Below are 16,420 nucleotides of genomic sequence, written 5' to 3' on the forward strand. Positions count from 1 at the left end.
GAAATTATTCCAATCTGTTCAGTCTTTGAGCCAAATCTCTCAGTCTGACTTTGAGATCCTCACTAAAATCTCTAGTCCCCTCATAAGGCAAAACTCTTTCTAGAGTATGTTTCAAAGCAAAGTTAGGTAACCAACAATTAAACAATTAACAAACTGAAATAGTTTAAAGTTGGGCTTAGTAACTTTACACATTTACTTATTACATTACATATTACAACTATTGTTTATGAATTAAAATTTTGATCTCAGTTAAATAATTTCAGTTTCTTCATCTTTGTTGTCCCATTAATTATTATTGCTATATCCAGAAGGTTTTATTTATTTGTTTATTTATTTGCCCAATTCTCTTGGCATGGAGTTTATTTGAATCAGAATGTAAAGAAGCCTGGAGATCATCTTGTACCAATATTTTGTTTTGTGGAAGAGAATATTTAAGCCAGACATAAAGTAACTTGTAGGAGTGTAAGTTGTTTTGCATAGTGTCTTTTGAAATGTAGATACGTGAAAGCTGGTAGCTATTGTTCTTAGAACTTTGTAATTCAGATTACCAGTCTAGTGTTCTTACCTGCCTTGGATTATTTCTCCTTACTGTTGGGTAAAACCATTCTTTAGACCTGTACATTGCTCAAGACACTAGGCGTATTTTTTTTTATCGTACTTGATGGGTCAATTTATTCATTTAACACATATTTATTAAGTACCTACTAAGTGCCAGGTGCTGATCTTGGCATTAATTTAAATGTTAACAGAAAGTATTAAGGAGTAAGTATTGTTTCAAATCCATACAAATGACCATTTTGTGGCTAATCGTGTGTGTGTGTGTGTGTGTGTATGGAATAAGTGTGTGTATGTGTGTGTGTGTGTGGAATAAGTGTGTGTATGTGTGTGTGTGTGGCATAAGTGTGTGTGTGTGTGTGGAATAAGTGTGTGTGTGTGTGTGTGTGGAAAAAGTGTGTGTGTGTGTGTGTGTGGAATAAGTGTGTGTATGTGTGTGTGTGTGTGTGGAATAAGTGTGTGTGTGTGGAATAAGTGTGTGTATGTGTGTGTGTGTGTGGAATAAGTGTGTGTATGTGTGTGTGTGTGTGTGTGGAATAAGTGTGTGTATGTGTGTGTGTGTGGAATAAGTGTGTGTATGTGTGTTGTGTGTGGAATAAGTGTGTGTGTGTGTGTGGAATAAGTGTGTGTATGTGTATGTGTGTGTGTGTGTGTGGAATAAGTGTGTGTGTGTGTGTGTGGAATAAGTGTGTGTATGTGTGTGTGTGTGGAATAAGTGTGTGTGTGTGTGGAATAAGTGTGTGTGTGTGTGTGTGGAATAAGTGTGTGTATGTGTGTGTGTGTGTGGAATAATTGTGTGTATGTGTATGTGTGTGTGTGGAATAAGTGTGTGTGTGTGTGTGGAATAAGTGTGTGTGTGTGTGTGAATAGATGTGTGTATGTGTGTGTGTGTGTGGAATAAATGTGTGTATGTGTGTGTGTGTGTGTGTGTGGAATAAGTGTGTGTATGTGTATGTGTGTGAGAGATAGAGAATGTTTGTTTCCTTCCTGTGTAAAATCTGCCCAATTTTCTATCTTAACTGTCATTATATGTCAAACATATACTATTAAAATTAGCTTATTTCTGAGAAGCATGTCTACATTAAGGTTCCTGGGTTTTATTTTATGGTGAAATGCTAACTTCTGTTTATGAAATAAATTATTTATTTCATAATTTTGAATAGGATGGTACTTTCAAAAACCTGCCTCTGATTAGATTTGGGGCATTAAACATTTCAATATGATAATTTTTTTTTTGGGCCTGTGGCATCATTTTAATTTTATTGTGACATAGAAAAATTTGTATTAATAATAAGACTTTGCTTTCAGAATGCTATGAAATAGTACAAGTAATATTGTGTAAAAGAGTACAGATGGAGCATCCCTAATCCACAGATCCAAAATCTGAAATGTTCCAAAATTCAAAACTTTTTGAGCACCAACATGACACAACAAGTTGAAAATTCCACACATAAGTATTTTACACAAACTTTGTTTCGGGCATCAAACTATTTACAATGTTTTATAAAATTCCCTTAAGGCTATGTGTATAAGGTGTATATGAAACATAAATGAATTTTGTGTTTAGACTTGGGTCTCATCCCCAAGATCTCTCTCTCTCTCTTTCTCTCTCTCTCTATATATATGACACTCAACATGCACAAGTAATGCCACACTCAGAAAAACTGCTTCCTTCTTTAAATTGTTTGTCTCCATTGTAAAACTGACAGTCAAATTTTAGTAACTCCTGATCATTTTTATGTTTCTTCTGTTCTTTTTACATTCCTCATCCAGCATTTTGGTCCTGTTTGTTGGCTCTCTCTTTTTATAGGTCTGCCCTATCTTCTCTTTTCAGTTGTTATTTGACGTTACTAGTCTTGCTGTCAATGCATCTCAGTCTTTGGATTCCAGATTGCTATTTTATATCCATCTGCTCTGTCCTGATTGTCAGTGAAAAGTGTTGCTCTTTGCTTGGTGGGACATCCAAACTCTGACAATCTTTGGCTCCTGTCTCATTCTGAGATGGGTGGTGTGTGAAAAAGGATACAAGTTTCTTGGTTACTCATTTAGGATACCTTACAAATTTTCCAAAGACTGACATTAACCTCCAGTTAGGGGTAAACGACAAAGTGGCACAATGAAGAAGAAGAAGGAGAAGGAGAAGAGAATTTGAGTAATTAGTATTTTCAGTTCTGGACCTTGACCTAAGGAAAAACACTACCAAGTTAGTATATCAATACGCACAAGTATCTCCTGAGCTATTTTTTTGTTTGTTTTTGGAGGGAAAGGGAGCTTGGCAACTGCTTGTAGGTACTGATACTAAAATGTTGCAAATACATGAAGGTTCCTTGGTGCTTGCAAAATAAGCACAACATGTAAAACAAGCATAGAACTACCTAGTTTACTAAAGTCTTAAACCTAACTCATAGGTGTCATAGTATAAAATAGTACTATGGATGCTAAAACCAATGTCTTAGACTAGTCAAGTACTAAAGATACACTTGTTGATACTATACTAACCTGTATTTTAAACCTTATTTTTAGGTCACACGTAGCACTAATAAAACAGTAAATAAGCACCATAAGAGCACGTCAAAATGTAGGAGGAAGGCCACAACTAAACTTCATAGTAAAACCTGCCACCATATGATTAAACATGCCACCAAAAAGTTTTTAGCTAGTTTTCGATTTATATCCCTACATATCTTTGGGATAGAGCCAAAGAAATGAATTCATGGAAAGGTATAAAGGTCATTTTAAGTCCTGGTTTTGGGAGTGTCAATGTTTGTTACAGCAGCATAAGGAAGGCTGAAACAGAAAGTTGTGTCATAAACGGAACAAATACTGTTTAACAATTTTTTTTTTGTCTTAAAAACAGCAAAACCCACCATCTTCCTGGAGTCTGCGTTGTCCCCTTTCAGAATAGATGTGGAGTTTTTAAACGAACCTACAGTAGAAGCAAGCCTTCTCCAGGAAATCCCAATCTTTTTCCGAACAGGAACAGCAAGGGTTCTCTCTGTTGTGGCTGTTTTTCCCTCTGGGAATTGGTTTGCCTTCTGAGAGCATCCCAGGGAGGGGAGGTGCGCCCCAAATTGGCGAGGCTCTGCCAAATACCAAAGGCTCTTCTTTGGAAGGAGACTCCTCCTTTGGACGTGAGGCGCCCCTACCAGAGCGCCCGCGTACAGAAACGGAAACCACTAGCTGCGCTGAAGTGAGTCAAGTGATGAAACCAAGACTACACGGGAAGGAAGCTCACGAAACCTAACTGGTGACAGAAGCTGCTGAACCCTGCCCGAGGAAACCACATGAGCCAGCAGTTGCTGCCCTCCCGAAGTGGTCCTCGGAGGCAGCGCACCCCTTCATTTTGGCGAACCGAGGAGGAAGGCAGGAAGCGTGTGGGGGAAATCTAGAACTTCTGGTTCCCCAAGGACCCAGCAGACTGCTCTGGCTACAAGGTGATCACTGCCACCAGGTCAGTGCAGGATTCCTCCAATGTAGACGGACCGGGAGCCACAACTTGCGCGGAGCAGCAGCCTCGCGGATCGCGCAGAGAGAAGCCGCGCAACAGCCAGGCTTGGCCCGGACGGCGCCCCCACCCCGCGCGCGCGGTCAACGGTTCTCACCTGGAGCGCTCAGGTAGTGCTGGAGCGGGGCGGGAGGCTGGCGCGCAGGCGCGGGAGCGGGGCCTCGCCCCTGCAGACGTCGCAGCCTGGAGCTCACCTGGGAGACTCCAAGAGGAAGCCGAGCCTCGGTTCTGCCTCTCCAGGCAACGCGGGAGGCCCAGCGGGAAGGCAGGAGGCGGCGGCGGAGGAGGAGCTCTACTTAGCCGCAACTGTAGCGACAGCAACCGGAGTCGCAGCGGCAGCCACCTGCACCTGGAGTCCAGCCCACGTCCAGCGCCCGCCCGGCCGCCGCTTCCCGCCGTCCTGCCCTGCCCGCCCGCCAGGTAAGCCGGCGACAGGCGGAGGGAGATGCGGTACCCCTGGGCTGCGTTAAAGCAGGCGGGAGGACAGCTGCGGGGGTTCACATGTTGGGGACAGGGCTACGGTCCAGGTGGCCGGTTGCAGTCGGTCTCGAGAGCAGTGTTTCAGTTGCCCCTGGAGAGACGCCGAAAGGGGCTCTCCCGGCCAAGGGGCAGGTGGCGCCCCGGGGGGAGCCCGGTCACACCCTCTCGCCCACGGTGCCCCGCCAGTCCTTGTGGGGCGGCCCCAGAGGAGCTGGACCGAGATCAAAGACCTGGTGGCCCCGGACTTGCCCTTGGGAGGGTCGCAGCGTGGGGACCCTGAGAGGGAGGGCCCGGCGGGAGGCGGGCGCGCTTCCACTCCGGCTAACAGGTTGCCTGTCTCCTCCAGCCTCTCTGCCCGAGAGGGCATCCCGCGACGGCGAAGGGCATGGCTTTGCCAGGCAACTTTCCCAGCCGGGGACCCCAAACAGTTCTAGGCAGCAAACCGTGGCCGCTGAGCCATTTAAATGGTTTCCGAGTGGTTTGGAAGGGGCTCTGTGGCCGGGACGCAGACATCCCTCTCTCTCTGTTTCGACTCTGCACTTTTCCGGGTGCGCTCTCCAAGCCAGAGTTGGGCCCACTTTCCTGTCCAATGGAGAAGAGTTCTTTTCTTCCGTGGCGGGAGGAAATCCAACTGCCACGCACCAACCACACACCATCTCTTTAGAGGACCTGTTGACTTAAGGACCTGTATATCGCGGTTATGGTTTGCCTGTGGCATATGACTCAAAGGTTCAAAAAAAAAATTGTTTCAGGATCCTGCCACGTCTAAGCTTGGGTGTGCCAGGCCCAAATTCCTTTCCCTGCCTAATTAGGCTTTTCTGAAGCCTGAGAATTGAGGGTGAAACTGGCGCTTACCTTAGACTTTTATTTCCTTCTCTTTCCAACTCATCAAAGAAACTATTTCTGTTTTAAGAATCCCATCGAGTTACCAATATTTCTGATTCTGAAAACGTTATTAAGTTAACATAACTTGCTAGAGAAGTTACAGTACATAATGAAGACATTTACACTCAAATTCTATAGCTAAAAAATTATTAAAGTGACAGCATTTTAATTAGAAAAATCTCTGCCTGTGGGAAACTCTGTTGCTTCTTTTATTGTATGTATTTTTTCTTTGAGTTTGTGGCTAAAATCCATGAGGTTGAAGTCACACCATGCCATCAGACTTTTTTAAATTTAACTTTTAGTATCTGAAGTCTAGCGCATGTTAAACTTTCTGAGCAGTTTGTACCGAGAATCTTTCTTTATGAATTGCTTTAGCCAACATTTTTACAGAGGAGTTTCTAATAATAATAATAATTCCACTACATTTGTTTTGTTCTATCTCTGCATATTTTAAAAATATATTTTAAGTTGTACGTTTATCTTAAAATGCCTTATGCAACATGTAGTGGGGTTATTTTTTCTTCTTCTTTTTAAGATTAGATGGAAATCTAAAAGCCAACCACAGCATAACAGGACGTAATTATTAATTCAACCAGGAATTTTCTACATTTCTTGAAAGACTCTCACCTGACCTCTTAATCTCATCTCCATACAGAGAAATAAATATGCTTAATACTGTTTAAATATTAGATATAGGAGTTGTTCCCTGAATTTTGAATATTAATCTTCATTACTTACTGGGCAGATGTTATCAGACTGTCTTTCCTCTTAACCTCTAGTGAGAAATGTAACATGTTTTCATTAGCCAGAGTAACGATGTGATTTAATCTATCTGTTAAATAGGAAAAATAATGCTTTCCTAGATTAAGATAATAAAGCCTTAAAAACAATCAGGAATATCTTCCAGCCCTAGCCTTCTCGCGATCCCTTTCTCACTTTGGAGATTCAGTAGTGAAACCATTCATTTGTGAAAAATTGAAGCCAAGAGAGGTATTCTAACTTCATTTCACCCAGAGATGGCATGATCATTCCAGTGGCTTGACTCATGACTCCTTTATCTTACTTTTTACCACCCACATCCTCACTTATCATAAGATATTTATCTTTTTTCTTTCATATAATTTGTAAGGCCTTTGTAATTACAGAATAGTCTATTGCTCTTTCTTCAGCTCTGATTTACCCTCATTTCTACTTGTCCAAATGATGCCTGACTTCATGGAGACTACCAAGTGAAGGCATCATGCTCCTCTCATTGTGAAATAGCATGCGTATTGACGATGTCATGTCAAGTGAGATTTTTATTTCCTTCTTGGTATTTCCAAGCCACAGTTAATTTTTTAAGTCAATGTGGATAACATTATTTAGTCTTTCGATCTTTTTATTATATTGGCTTAAAATATATTTTATGAGGCAGCTACCCAGTGCCTTTCATCCGTTTGCAACACTCCAGATTTTTGGTTTCAAGCACACATCCTTAACACTAAGTTTCTTTAAACTTTTTTTTCTTTTACTGCAATCCTCAATAACTAATTTATCCTCTGCCTCAACTCCGTAAACTCCAATGTGAGTGTATATAAATGAAACAAGTTTTATTAATATAAAACAGTACTTAACCTTACAACTTGGATGTTCTTTATTATTTTATTTTTTAAAATATTGGTCTAAACGCATTAGACCTCTTTATGACCACGAATGTGCTGGAGCCTACAATGTGAAAATAGCACTATTCTGTTGAATTTTTGTTTTTTTAAAGGCTGATTTTTCTACCAGCTTTCTTTTTCTGTGTGTCATACATGCACGCGCGCGCACACACACACACACACACACAGGCATATACCCACTCACATGAAAGAAAATAAATTATTTCTTAAAAACTGTACTGTAATCCTAATTAAACATGTATTGTAGGGCTTGAGGCTCCAGGACCTTGGTGCTAGATTAAACCTTTAAAATCTTAAGAACTGTATGAAGCCTTGTTCATTATACATATTTTGTGTTGAATGGGTTCTCATCATTCTGTAGTGTATTTGGGAACAGGAAAAACTAGAAATTTTTTTTTCTGAGGGGATTTTGATGGTAAGAATTAAGTGAAATTTTGAGGGAGAAACATTCTGTCCAGCTCTGTTCTAAACTCTTAAAGTTTTATGACTGAGTTAGAGTCCTGGGTGGAGTCTAAAAAATTTATTAGCAAAAACATAGCCAGTTTATTATTTGGTTTATATTCTGTTAATATTTAATGCTTTTCTCTTTTACTATGAAACAAGTATAAGAGACAAATTATAGGAATTACACTTCCCCTCTCCACCAAAAGACTACATTGAGAGATTAAAATAGATCCCTAAATGATTTGTAGGAATGTAGTCTTGAAAGCTCTGATTGGATAATTAAGCCTTCTGTAGACACTTTCAATTTTAACCTGCCTTTACATTCTTGGTGAGTGAAATATTTCTCCTAAGGAAAATATTATTATATTTAGGATTTTGGAAACGATCAGTGCCTGAATCATCTTCACATGTATTCAGTTCTCTAGTCCATCAAGTGTAAAAATACATTTGAAATGATGGATACTTTATGGATATAAAATCCTATTGAAAAGGAAGGTATTTTCAATTACCTGTTCAATTATGCATCTAGTTAGTATCAAAATAATTCATACTATGTAATTTGGGTAAAATGTAACACAACTCATGTACACTCAGGGGGAGAAATGAATTCAAATCAATTCCAGCAGTGGCAGGAGACGAAAGTACATTCACTTATTGAAAAGCAAAGACAAGTAGGACTCTGAATTATAGGTCATTAGAGACTACTGACAATTATATGACATTTCCTTGGGTCATTCTCAGAGTTGGGCTCTTATTTTTGGCACTGAATAGAGAATATTCCCCCAAGTAAATCTTTTCCCTATAATTGTTTCAGTTTCAAACTGTCCAAACTAATTTTCTTTTCTATATGATTGTCTCTGGGACATCCTTAACATTTCTTCATCACCAGAGATTGTATATGTTCAAACCAGAACCTTCATCTCATCAAAAAACAAACAAATGAACAAACAACCTGCTCACTTTCTGTATTCTATCTATAGATAGCAGTACATTGTACCATTTCTTGTCTATAATTCCAAAATCAGCCTCTGAAAACAAAGCAAAACAAAATTTAACTCATTTGTTAGCAAAACCTGAACTCAATTGGAGCAAAACCTGAGTGAACTGTCAGGAGGCTATTGTGATTGTGTATCCAACTTAGTGGGTTATGTCCAGCTGCAGAAATAGTGCTATTTGATTACATAATACTGCCCCAGGCCCTGCTGGGGTACACTCTTACATTGGGTATGGAAACCATATCACCTTTCTAATATCCAAAAAAAATCTGATTTTTTAATGAGACAAAGTCTCACTATGTTGCCCAGGCTGATCTTGAACTCCTGGGCTCAAGTGATCCTTCCATGTCAGCTTTCCAAGTAGCTGAGACTACAGGCTGTCAAATCCTGAATTTTGAAACACATTTTGCTGCAGGGATTTGGGGGAGTGAATCATAGATGTGTACCACCATCCAGGTGCCATACCAAAAATCCAGAGGTAATTTTAAACTCTTTTTCTTAGCCTCTACAACTGCTATGGTCTGAATGTTTGTGTTTTCCAAAATTCATATGTTGAAGTCAAATCCAGTGTATTGGTATTAGGAGTAGGGTCTTCGGGAGGTGATTAGGTCATGAGGGCCTTGGCCTCTTGTGTTTTTATAAAAGATAATGTCCTTATAAAAGAGGACTGAGAAAGCTTGTTAGCCTTTTGCCCTTCCTCCATGTGAGGTCACATAGGAGGCCATCTATGAGGGATGTGCCCTCGCCAGAAATTGAATCTGCCAGCAGCTTGATCTTGGACTTCCCAGCTTTCAGGCTGTGAGTGGTATATTTGTGTTGTTTAAGTTACCCAGTCTAAGGTATTTTGTTATAGCATGAACTAAGACAACAACCATTAGAACACTGAATCCACTTAACATTTTACACCTTTCTCCAAGCCATAAATTCTTCTTTCACTTCTACTGCTCTAGTTAAGGGTCTTAACCTCTCTTAACTAGGGTATCATAGCTGCTTCCTACCTGTTATCTCGGCAGATAGTGTTGTCATCCTTAAGTCCATCATCTGGAGGATGAGGATGATCTTTTTAGAAATGTAAATTCTCCCTGTCACTTAAAATCCTTCAACAATTTTCTGTTGCTTACAGGATATCCCTTAAAATGGTCCCATGGGATCTGACACTTGCTTAACTCTGGATTGATACTCCATAAGCCGACATTTTATTTCCTAGCAATAGACTTCTTGTTTTTGTGTGTGTGTGCTTTTCTTTTGCACTTCTCACTGCAGAGAGTGCCTTTCCTTCTACTTTTACCTCTATCTATAGCTCTTAATGACTCTTAAGACTCAAGAAGGTCTTGCCTCATTTGGGAAACTGTGTCCCCTCACCCACGTCTCCACATATATCTGAGCAGTGTGAGGTGTCCTGTGTATACTTCTATTATTTGCTTGACATGATATAAATATACTCTGCTTTTGCTCTTGTCTGTGACACACACACACACACACACACACACCCCTTTTGGATTATTTGCAAAATATGCAAAATTTCCCTTTCCATTAAGCCTTTTGTGGAATAAAAATTTTGGAGTAGAAGTGTCACAGAGAGGGGAGAGGCATCGGCAGGCAGTATAAGTCAATCTGCTTTTTTTTTTTTGAGACGGAGTCTTGCTCTGTCGCCCAGGCTGGAATGCAGTGGTGCGATCTCGGCTCACTGCAAGCTCCACCTCCTGGGTTCAGGCCATTCTCCTGCCTCAGCCTCCCAAGTAGCTGGGACTACAGGTGCCTGCCACCACACCTGGCTAATTTTTTTTGTATTTTTAGTAGAGACGGGGTTTCACCATGTTAGCCAGGATGGTCTTGATCTCCTGACCTCATGAATCGCCTGCCTCGGCCTCCCAAAGTGTTGGGATTATAGGTGTGAGCCGCCGCGCCCAACCCAATCTGCCTTTTTAATGGGAAGTAACCAAAGAAACTGGGGAGTAGCGAACTTGTTTCACTGACTTAATTAGTCTTTAATTTGGTTTGCTGTTACTTCCATCTCATTACTTTGAATTCTATTTTATTTTGGGGCCTTTTGGTTCTGTTCCAAGATCTGGGGGTTTTATCATTTAAAAGTGAAAAGTTAACTTTGTAATTGAAATGTCTTGCAGCTTTTGCTTATACATATTCCACAATTGAGTATATTATTATTGTTGAGGAGCTTAAAAGGAGCAGCCTTTACTTAAAAAATATAATTGAGTTAGACCAGACTGAAACCCTCTCCCAAACAAAGAAAAACAAAAATGAGGCAAAAGATTTCTTGGAATTAGCAGTCCTCCTTTCATCTCTTCCTAGCTAGTCCTATGCCAAGTTCTGTCAGTTTTACTTTCTAGAAGTTTCTCAAATCCATCTACTTTTATTCATTCCTATCTCTATCATCATCTCTTGACTGGACTTTTGCCATGGCCTCCCTGTTTGTCTATCTGAGCTAATTCTGGCTTCTTGCTTGTTAGTTCCTCAGCTTGCACCCAGAGTGATGTTTTCAAAACATGTGGTTATGTTATATCCTGCATAAAGCCCTTCATGGCCCTTAAGATAAGGCAAACTCCTTAACATGCCCAAAGGCCTGGCATGATTTGGCTCCCATCAAACATATAGCACACTCATCATTGTTCCAGCGCCACCAATCTTTTTATATTGCTATGTTCCTTTTGCCTATAGGTCTTTGCAAGTGGTCTTCCCTGCCTGGAAGGCTCTTCCTCCCCTTTTGGCCTAACTGCTTAACGTGCAGTCTTCAAATTCCAGTTTGAGCTCCCACTTTTTCATCCCTAACTGTAACTTGGAATTTTTCAACAGTCTCACCACATCCTTCCCCCTAACTATGGGTTAGAGTGAAGACTGTAGCCTAAAGAAATAAAGTCCTATTTAGTACCTGAGAGCATTAACTTATAAAAACAAAAGTTTCCCCACAAAGGAGGCAGACATTAATATATGGCCCATATTTTTTAAAATAGATTTAAGTTATTAATGCCTTTATATTTTTATCAAGTAATAACAGTTTATATTTATTCTCATAATAAGTATTGGTCCTTATTTACTATTGAACACTTAGATGGCAGGCATATTTTAAGCAATTTACATGAGTTTACTTATTTAATCTTCAAAGCAACCCTATGAGGTGCATGCTATTTTTCTCCCTATTTTAAAGATAGGAAAATTGAGAGATGAAGTAGTTTGCCTCTATTTACAAGGTTAGTGAAAGATTAGAGCCAAGACTCAAGTCCAAGCAATACAATTCCAAATCCTGCACAGTTCGCCTTCTATTTCCATGAATTCTGTGTCTATAGATTCAAACAACCTTAGATTGAAAATATTCAGAAAAAAAGTAATACAGCAATAAAAATAATATAAAAAGCACAGTATAACAACTATTTATGCAATATTTACATTGAATTAGGCATTATAAGTAATCTAGAGATGATTTAATATAATTGGGATGATGTGCGTAGGTTAAATCCAAATACTACATCATTTTATAAAAGCGACTTGAACATCTGCAGATGCTGGTATCCACAGGGGTTATGGAACCAATCTCCTGCAGATACCAGGACATGACTGTACATTTGTCCTACTTACATATAAATAAAATAAAATAGGGTTGTTAAAAGACTTCCAACAACAATAAAAATCCAGTCAACCCTGCCCCTCCTTTCTCGTCTCCCCAGTCCTGTTGCCTAAAAGCAACTACTTTCATTTATTTAAATGTTTCTTCCAGCACTTACCTTTTCAAATAATATACTTATACTGCTGTTTCTTAATGTATCAATATTTGGCAATATCTACTGACTTCCCATTATGGTAGATAAATATTTAGATCTTTCATACACAGCCACCTCTACTCTCCCTCCTTGACCTCCCAATATAATTCTCACATTGTTTTGTTTGCATTTTAGTATTTATTTAGTGTGATTACATAGATATTGTTTACTACTGAGTCAAGCAAGCATATTACGAGTAGGATTCTTTACTTGTAGAATTTTTTTTTTTAAATCCTAGGAGTAATAATGAACTCATTTAAGAAAACACTTGGCTTAGTGTTTCCATATGTCAATTAGAGTGCAATTTCTGTGTACTCTAACATCTTTTCAGCTTGGTTTTACATGTAGTCTAACGTAACATTTATTGGTCCCTTACTGGAGCAATCTGTGCTCTTGTCCCCATTTGGACTGTTGCTCTCTAGGCCTGTTCCATGGTGGTTGTTTGGAATTTCTTTTTGCTGACATCTCTGATAGAGCCGCTATTCCTTAGGTACTATGACTTTTGTTTTTTATTCACACCCTCATTTGGATGAAACACATATCCACCACTAGCTTCCTGAAAAATGGTGCATGGAATTAAGAAATGTGAGATATTGCATGCCTAAAACTCTTTATTCTACCTTTACACATTTTCCTTTCTGTTTTATTTAATTCTTAAACATGTGTTAGTAGTTGCAGTTGTTTGTGAACTCCAGTTGTTTGAAGTTCGCAATTTTCAAAAGTTAGGAAGAGTATATGATAAATCTTCCTTTCACTGTTGTCCTCTGACACCAGTTTTCTTCTCCAGAGGTAACCAATGCTATTTTTTAAAAATATAAAAACAATACATATGTATTTTCCTTCTTTTTAAAATACAAAGCTTGCTTTTTTTGTTCCCATTTAACTATATTGTGGGGATCATTTCATATCAGGATATAAATTAGCTTTGCTTTTTATTTTGCAAAATATTTAATCATATTACTCCATCATAATTTATCTCTTTCCCTACTGGTAGAGTTCTAGATTGTTTCAACCCTTTGCTATTAGAACAATGCATTAATGTGCAAGTTACAGGTGTGCCATTTCACTAGTGCATTAGCATATCTATGGGATTTCTAGAAGTCATCTTCACATCTGATTTATGCTTTGACAGAGACTAGAGTAGTAAGCAGCCCTGCAAGTTTGATAATTCTAAGTCAAATGAGGTAAGAAGAAAGGGGGAAAAACATCTGATAGTAAATACTTAATGGCAGAGTGGGCTCATTTCTAGAGGACAATTAATAAAGCAGACAGGGTTTCTAATAGAAATTGTTTTCTTTGAGCTTTTTGAACATGACCTTTGTTTTTTCAGATGTGACCCATCATTTTGAACTGGATAAAACTTGTTTCTATTGTGACCTCAGTCTCCTTCTTGTACTCTACCCTCTATCATTGCCTCCATTAGTTTCACTGGCCTCTGGTCTCATATTTTTGAGTTCTAGGTCTACCACTGAAGATAATGCAGAAGAGATAGCACTCCATTAGCTAGCACCTTTCTTTTTTGGGATGGGATCTTGATGTGTTTCCTAGGCTGGTCTTGAACTCCTGGGCTCAAGCAATCCTCTTGCCTCAGCCTCCCGAGTAGCTGGGATTACAAGCACCTAGCTAGCTAGCACCTTTCAACAAGTCCAGAACACATCTTTTTTTTTTGAGACGGAGTCTCGCTTTGTCACCCTGACTGGAGTGCAGTGGGGCGATCTCAGCTCACTGCAAGCTCCGCCTCCCGGGTTCACGCCATTCTCCTGCCTCAGCCTCCGAGTAGCTGGGACTACAGGCGCGCACCACGACGCCCGGCTAATTTTTTGTATTTTTAGTAGAGACAGGGTTTCACCGTGTTAGCCAGGATGGTCTCGATCTCCTGACCTCGTGATCCGCCCGCCTCGGCCTCCCAAAGTGCTGGGATTACAGGCGTGAGCCACCGCGCCCAGCCCAGAACACATCTTTGACACCCATCACAACTTAACAACCTCTGTAGCCTCCACATTGACTCATTTGCTGAGCTCAGCTAACTCTACTTCCAAAATCTGTTTCCAAGCTTCCATGCCCCTTATATTTATCTCTTGCCTGGATTGGTTTTAAGGGTATCCTAAATGCCTTTAGCCTCCTATCAGGTTTTTCTACCTCCCCCAAAACTCCGTGTTCAGCACAACTTCAAGGATAATCATTCTAAATTTCAGTTCTCATTAGGTCATCACCTTACTTAAAACTCATCAGGGCCTCTCCCTTTGCCTAAATAATTAAGTGTAAATCCCGTGGAATTAAGCACCCCACCCTCCCTTATTTGGAGCTTGGCATTCAGTGTGTGTTTAGTAGGCCTCACTGTATACGGTAATTGACTATGCATGATTCTGGGTAAAATTACCCTACTTGAGGCCATCTGTTGATAGAAGAATTAAAGTTTAGGCTGAGACTGGTTTATTTCCAACCCAAATTTTATATTAAAGGAGTTTTTCTTGTACCTTAACCATGAAGAGTGGATAACGTAGGAATTTCAGATGGTAGCTGGAGAAGTGGAAGGATGTTGTTTGCTTCAAATTAGGCACATATATAGCCTAATCTTAAAGGTAGACACAGATTTTATGTATAATAAAAAGTTATGTTATGGAAGACTTGAAAAGAATTCTGTTTTACATCTGGGGAGGCGGCAACTAATGGGGAAGCGGTAAATATGGGGAGACTTATAAATTTTGAGATTGAAGTCTTTTAGAATTTCTACAGCAGGGGTTAGCAAACTATAGTTCTTAGATCAAATTTGATGCACTACCTGTTTTTGAAAACAAGTTTAATTGGAATGCAGCTATGCTCATTCATTTACAAACTGTCTTTTTTGTACTACAACGGAATTGAATAGTTGCAGTACAGACAATATGGCCAGCAAAGCAAAAAAAATGTTTGTTATCTAGTCCTTTACCAAAAGTTTGTCGACACTTTTCTATAGGGTAATGGAAGCTGAGAGGTGGGGGAGGAGTATCTATCACATCAGCATTGATAAACCTGTAGAAAGTTGAATGCAAAATGATAACAATTGAGCAAGCGATCTTCTTTATTCCTTCACTCCCTATTCCTTAATGTTCTTGGGGACTCAAAGGAAGAATGAATGGAGAGAAATTGCCTACTGCTTGTATGTGTTTGGACTCCTTCAAAAAAGGAATGTTTGGTTGAATTAATTGAATGCAATCTATCCATCCTCCAAACACATGCCATAAAAAGGCCCAGTAGATACTTCTTTCACTAAAGTATTAAGTAGTACATTAGTGAAGGGATTTCCTTTTTCCATGAAAAAAATCTGTGGCTGCTCTCCTTTGTAGACCATTGAAATTGGCTCTCTGATTTCACTGGAGATGATGAAATTCCATAGCAGCAAAAGCCAAGTGGTGGTAAGCCCTTATCCACCAAATATATATACACCAAATATGTATATACAAGTATATACATATTATCCACCAAGTATGTACATCTCCCACAATGAAAAGCTGGGACGTAGAGGTATCAGAAATCATTGGCTTGCAGATGTTTTTGAGAGCTGAGATACTGTCTTTGGTATATGCCTAGTGGTAGCTAATGAATGATTTACGTAAGTAGTACTATAGCATCCCTTCATCTATATAATAGGAAAAACTCTAGCTCTAGCCAAATGCATTCATTAGAAATATGGCCACTAGCACAACTTAAATTAACACCTGTATATAAAGCATATTATTTAAAAATAATTATCATGATATACCCATAGTTTGCTTTAAAATAAACTCCTTTTGAAATGAGTAGATATACACAGACACACACACTACAGACACACACACTCTGGTAGCAAAAAAGTTAACTTTAGTTGCTACAATCAAGAGTCACAGCATCTTACTCAGTTTTCAGGACTAAGTCAATTCACACTCCCAGAGCTTTTCCCCAAAGGGAACTGTAGCCATTTACCGGAGACTATGCTTTGGGGAAAAGAAAATAATCAGACCTTTCATACTAATTCCTAGGGGGACCCAAAAGTATTGCAGCCAACTGTTCAAAGTGGAGACTTACAGTGCTCAGGTAACACGTGGAGTCTTAGCTCCAGCTGTACTCATAGTGGGTCCAGGGGGTCAGCAGATCTAGCCTGTG

The 16,420-nt window shown here is 39.6% G+C and overlaps 1 protein-coding gene across 5 annotated transcripts in view; it reads left to right on the plus strand.

Annotated features, from left to right (window-relative positions):
- The first annotated feature begins 4,247 nt into the window (after nucleotides 1–4,247).
- GALNT3 (polypeptide N-acetylgalactosaminyltransferase 3) overlaps nucleotides 4,248–16,420 on the plus strand; it is a 46,572-nt gene continuing 34,399 nt past the window's right edge. Inside the window, exon 1 of one of the 5 annotated variants that reach the window (XM_033231257.1) lies at nucleotides 4,248–4,480. The gene's annotated coding sequence lies outside the window, so the exon portion shown is untranslated. Of the gene's footprint in view, nucleotides 4,481–15,671; nucleotides 15,694–16,420 lie in introns of those variants that run through there. The other 4 variants (XM_033231262.1, XM_033231259.1, XM_033231258.1 and 1 more) reach the window with 4 other exon arrangements.

The sequence above is a fragment of the Trachypithecus francoisi genome, unplaced genomic scaffold, assembly GCF_009764315.1.
Source record: "Trachypithecus francoisi isolate TF-2019V2 unplaced genomic scaffold, Tfra_2.0 Lachesis_group13, whole genome shotgun sequence".
Lineage (NCBI taxonomy): Eukaryota > Metazoa > Chordata > Mammalia > Primates > Cercopithecidae > Trachypithecus > Trachypithecus francoisi.